The following is a 6,000-nucleotide window of genomic DNA, read 5'->3' on the forward strand; positions in this document are numbered from 1 at the left end:
TAGATCATCGAAAAAGCAAGAGAATTCCAGAAAAGCATCTATTTCTGCTTTATTGACTATGCCAAAGCCTTTGACTGTGTGGTGCCGGGAGCTAGCATATTGCGTATTGAGTGCATATTGCATATTGAGTGCAGCACTTTCCACAGCATCATCTTTCAGGATCTGGAATAGCTCAACTAGAATTCTATCACTGCCAGGAGCCAGCGTGAGGAGCTCCACCCATGACAAAGGTCATGAGGAAGGAGGCTCGGCATACGCAAAGGCGGGATCGAGCCTCAGGGGTCCCCCTGGAAATTCTCGAGCATCTACCCCCAAAACCAGAGTCTGCCTACTTTCTGCTTTGTGCTTTCACCTACACCTCTGACTTTACGGGGGGCTGTCCCCCACTACCTCTCTCTGAAAAAAGAGTTAGCTTACAGCTCCAGTTAATAATTCCTGGGTGTGACAGTGTTTCAACCTACAAACTCCTTTGGAAGTCCTCTAGCCTGCCTGAATAGGTTTTTTCCGGCCACATGTGATTGTTCAGAGCCTCCCAACTGTGAGAGGCAGGAGATGTTCTAAACTGTCTAAACACAGATTCCTTTGAGTAGTTAAAAGATTGATTAGAGATTGTATTGGTGAAGGGTTTTTCACTTGTTGGGCCAATGTTTGCTGCTAAGTCTCCATATCCCTTACCTACTGTGTCCTTGGCAGTGTATTGATTGATATAATGGGTGTATAGAAATGTAAGTACTAGCCTCAGTGTTTGTAACCTTGGAGCCTTGAGTTAATTCTTTGTCTTGTTATAGCCCATCATACCTTTGCTCTGTAGGAATGCAACTTTATCTAATGCTTTTGGAGGGTGGCGCTTGACTAATCACCTTTAGAGAAAAATAAGTTTTCTAAAGAAAGGGTCTTAAAATGTTAACAGGCCTCCGGGCCAGAAGATGATGCAAATCACCTAAATTTTTGCATATGGTAAGTTTGCAGGAAGAAAACCTGGCTTACTGCATGACTCCACCCCTTCCCCCATTATCCTCTATGCATAACTTAAGGTATAAAAACTACTTTGGAAAATAAAGTGTGGGCCTTGTTCACCGAAACCTGGTCTCCCCATGTCGTTCTTTCTCTTACCTTCTGGCTGAATTATTCAGCCTCTTTTCTCCACTGAATTTCCTCGCTGAGCTATCCTTATTTAACCACTCTTTATATCCTTAATTAACATTTAATTAAGCAATTGTTTCCTGATCCTCGCCGACGCCGTCCCTGCTTTGAATTCCCTGGATCCGCCGGGGATGGACCCCGGCAGTGTGGATCATAATAAACTGTGGAGAATTCTGGAAGAGATGAGAATACCAGACCACCTGACCTGCTTCTTGAGAAATCTGTATGCAGGTCAGGAAGCAACAGTTAGAACTGGACATGGAACAACAGACTGGTTCCAAATAGGAAAAGGAGTACGTCAAGGCTGTATATTGTCACCCTGCTTATTTAACTTATATGCAGAGTCCATCATGAGAAACGCTGGGCTGGAAGAAGCACAAGCTGGAATCAAGATTGCCGGGAGAAATATCAATAACCTCAAGTATGCAGATGACACCACCCTTATGGCAGAAAGTGAAGAGGAACTAAAAAGCCTCTTGATGAAAGTGAAAGAGGAGAGTGAAAAAGTTGGCTTAAAACTCAACATTCAGAAAACGAAGATCATGGCATCCGGTCCCATCACTTCATGGGAAATAGATGGGAAACAGTGGAAACAGTGTCAGACTTTATTTTTCTGGGCTCCAAAATCACTGCAGATGGTGACTGCAGCCATGAAATTGAAAGACGCTTACTCCTTGGAAGGCAAGTTATGACCATCCTAGGTAGCATATTCAAAAGCAGAGACATTACTTTGCCAACAAAGGTCCGTCTAGTCAAGGCTATGGTTTTTCCAGTGGTCATGTATGGATGTGAGAGTTGGACTGTGAAGAAGGCTGAGCACCGAAGAATTGATGCTTTTGAACTATGGTGTTGGAGAAGACTCTTGAGAGTCCCTTGGACTGCAAGGAGATCCAACCAGTCCATTTTGAAGGAGATCAGTCCTGGGATTTCTTTGGAAGGACTGATGCTAAAGCTGAAACTCCAGTACTTTGGCCACCTCATGCAAAGAGTTGACTCATTGGAAAAAACTTTGATGCTGGGAGGGATTGGGGGCAGGAGGAGAAGGGGATGGCAGAGGATGAGATGGCTGGATGGCATCACTGACTCGATGAACATGAGTCTGAGTGAACTCCGGGAGTTGGTGATGGACAGGGAAACCTGGCGTGCTGCGTTTCATGGGGTCACAAAGAGTCAGACACGACTGAGCCACTGAACTGAACTGAACTATAAAGCTGACATTGAATTCTGGCTCTGTTGACTTGCAATGCGATGTTGGGTAAACCACTTTTCTGGGTTTGGGTTTTCTTCTTTTAATAACCACACACAAAAGTTAAAAAGTCCCCTCTTTGACATTATTCATCAAACATATGGCTTCAACATAACTGGTTTTGATCCTTCACTAACATTGCCAGTGACTAAGAAATGATTTTTTTTTTTGCTGTGCTTAATCACTCAGTCATGTCTGACTTCTTGCGACCCCATGGACTATAGCCATTCAGGCTTCTCTGTCCATGGGGATTTCCCAGGCAAGAATACTGGAGTGGGTTACCATGCTGTCCTCCAGAGGATCTTCCCAGCCCAGGGATCAAACCCAGGTCTCCCACATTGCAGACAGATTCTTTATCATCTTATCCACCAGGGAAGACTGTTATTGAATTGGATATTATCAAAAGCCTAATTTCTCACCTAATGTCTAAGTCATTTGATGCTTTTCTTTCTTTAAAGGAGAACTTACACAATGAAACTATTAGCAATTAATGTAAAAAATGTGGAAGAAAATTCATCTTCAGGCAAAGAAGCAATTTCATAAAGTAATTTTATCAAATATAAAAAATGTGAATTTATCGAATTAAAAAATGTGAATGAAGTACCTCTTCTGCTTGACAAAAAATGTGATACTTACCTCCCTCCTTAGTTAGATCAGTATTAATTAAGTGTTAAGGTTTAGTTCCACAAATTCAAGGGAGCAGTGAAATGATACTTTAAAATTTTAATATAGAATCTATTTGAAGTCACTTCAGAGTATAGTTATCAGAAAGAGAGAAATTATTACTTTTCACTCATTTGTACTTCTCTTTGGAAAATCTTCTTGCATGTTGGGATTCTCCTTGGACCACTGATACTTCTTGATGGATTCTTCTACATTTCCTTCTTAAATTTCTTAATTTTTTTTCACAGAAAACAACTATTCATACTCCTGATATTCAGGTTAGATAAACTCACCTCATCAGAATATGTTATAACATGCTATAAACAATGTGATTTTTTATGTGGAAAATATTTGGAGCTTTAAAGCTTTGTCAAATGTCTCAAAGAAATTCATAAGAAGTTTGTCATAGAATTTCAATAAGATTACATCCATAAACTTTATAAAGTAAGGCTTGTAGGGGGATGTATATTTTTTCAGACACAGAGAAATGTTAATGCCCCAAAGTGTGCTATCCCTTTTAGCACTGGAATTGGCAATCTGATGAGCTGATTTTGTAGGTTTGCCAGTGCTCAGAGCATTTTTGGAACTCCATTCATGGGAGTGACTTTAGAGCTAGTTTATGAACCACACAAGGAAATTAGTTTTATTACTTTATTGTCACACCTCATATATTTCCATTCTCACGTTCCTCACAGTTGGGCATCTTCCCATCTCAGACAGATTTTGCATTTTCCCCATATTATACTGTCCTTGGAAATACATCTCCCAAAGAATGAGTGTTTGCTGCAGATACATTCACAGCTATATGCAAGTAGATAAAATATGGTGCAAATTCAAATAGAAAATACGGTACATTACCTGGCAGAGTACTCTATTATACAAAATAACTTCTCTAATTGAGGTGGACAGAAAATGCCATTTTTCTAAGTTTAAAACCCATGGAAGAATTTGTATGTTAACACTGTTGTAACCTATTGGCTTGGATGTCTGCTGTTGAGAAAAATCTAATTTTCTGTAAAATAACAAAAAAGGCTAAAACCTTATTGATGACTAAAATACTGTAGGCTTTGAATGTAAGTATCCTTGTTAAAATGTAGATGTAAAATATATTAATCACATAATTGAGGAAATGGGATAAGTTTGTAAACATGTGAGGTAATCTATGGTAATGAAAGTTTTCTTATTTTTAACTATGATTTTTTTCCAGTGTCTTTTAAAAAAATCTCTTAGTGGCTTTGCAAAGAACAAAAATCCTCAGGAGAGGGAAATGCCAACTGTTTTAGTTTACACATATCCAGGTTGTGTCTTTGGTTCATTGAGGCAATATCACAGCATGGCCTCTGGATAAAACAAGCAAAAGATAACACAGAATACACCAAACCAGAGTAGGTCAATTAAAAAAACTTATTAACAAGCAATTAAAGCCCAGTAGTTTTTCTTTGTGTGGGTTTGTATACAGTGTTCAGAGGAGAGTATACATGTTGGACCTATTCTTTCCCCAGGTGTCATTTACTAGAAATGCCTGAGGAAGCTTGGAAAAGAATCAGAAGCAACCCAAGAACTTATTGTAAATTTGCCTTGTGTTATAAATGAATGTTCTCATTGAAATGTGTTCTTATTCTATACTTCGGTAAAATAAAATAGATTTTGATATCCATGTGCCAAACCAGAAAGCAATAGCTTTGAAAATGGCATCTCCAAGGCAAGGCCCATTATAAAACTGAACAAAGGCTGAAGTCTTATTAATAACGGGCCAACCCTATGGTGAGCCTGGGTGGGTAAACTGCTATCTTCAAGTAGACTGTTCACTCATGTGAAGTGAATTAACACTTCCTGGGCACCAGGGTACTATTAGGTGCATTGAAACAGCTGATTTACTATGGGCATCCTGGTGCCCTTGCACACCCGGCTTCTCTATAGGATCAAGCGTAATGAAATTATATGGTGCCAAGATGCCAGGCCTTACAAATGTTAGGCAATAGCCCACTGAAGTGGTAGGGACTCATGGTAGTTAAATTAGCTGGGGTGCTCCTCTAGCCATAGCAGAAATGTCATCTTTTGTCTTGTAAAGCAAAGAAATTGAAGTAAACAAATCATCCCTGATGACAAGTCACCCAAACTTTTATTTGTTATATGGGATTTGTTTTTTACAAGCCCTCTTCTTGCTCACTGGGAAGAAAAAAAGAAAAATAAACCAGATATTTCCTTTATTCCTTTAAGCAAAGAACCAGGGAGGAAGTTGACACTTAATAAAGGCAATCCTTAGGAAGTTTCATCTTAGGCTACCAAAAAAAAAAAAGAAAAGAAAACCCAAAAACCAAAAACCAAACCCCCCAAAAACCTATCATTGCCAGATTAATAGCTAGTTGAAAAGAAAACAGCAAAACTTCATAAAAATGGAAGATCCTAGTCTAAAATCATGTCCTGACTGCTGCTTTGCTAGTCATTAAATTGTGTCCAAGGGTTTGCAACCCCGTGGACTGGATAGCCTGCCAGGCTCCTCTGTCCGTGGGGTTTCCTAGGCAAGAATACTGGAGTGGGTTACCATTTCCTTCTCCAGGGGATCTTCCCCAACCCAGGGATCAAACTCATGTCTCCTGCTTGACAGGCGGATTTTTTACCACTGAGCCACCTGAGAAAACTATGTCTCCACTGCCCATTTATAAATGAAGCAGAACATGCTCTATCTAACAAAACTGATTATATTGAAAAAAAGTGATTTAGAATAGAGATATAAGCACTTTTTTTTTGGTAGTAGGAGTCATGTGGAAATATGAAAGAAATAAGTGCTTCTTTAATAGGCAGTATGGATTAGCTTGATAATATTGGTATCTTTATGATTTTCATTCTATTTTAGAGTTTAAAACTTAATCGGTGATTAATTTCAAAGACTTTGTGAAATGTTATAACTAACTGGGAGTGAACCGAGATTCATTTGGAATCCTGCT

Source organism: Bos indicus, chromosome 1 (assembly GCF_029378745.1).
Source record: "Bos indicus isolate NIAB-ARS_2022 breed Sahiwal x Tharparkar chromosome 1, NIAB-ARS_B.indTharparkar_mat_pri_1.0, whole genome shotgun sequence".
In the NCBI taxonomy this organism is placed as follows: domain Eukaryota; kingdom Metazoa; phylum Chordata; class Mammalia; order Artiodactyla; family Bovidae; genus Bos; species Bos indicus.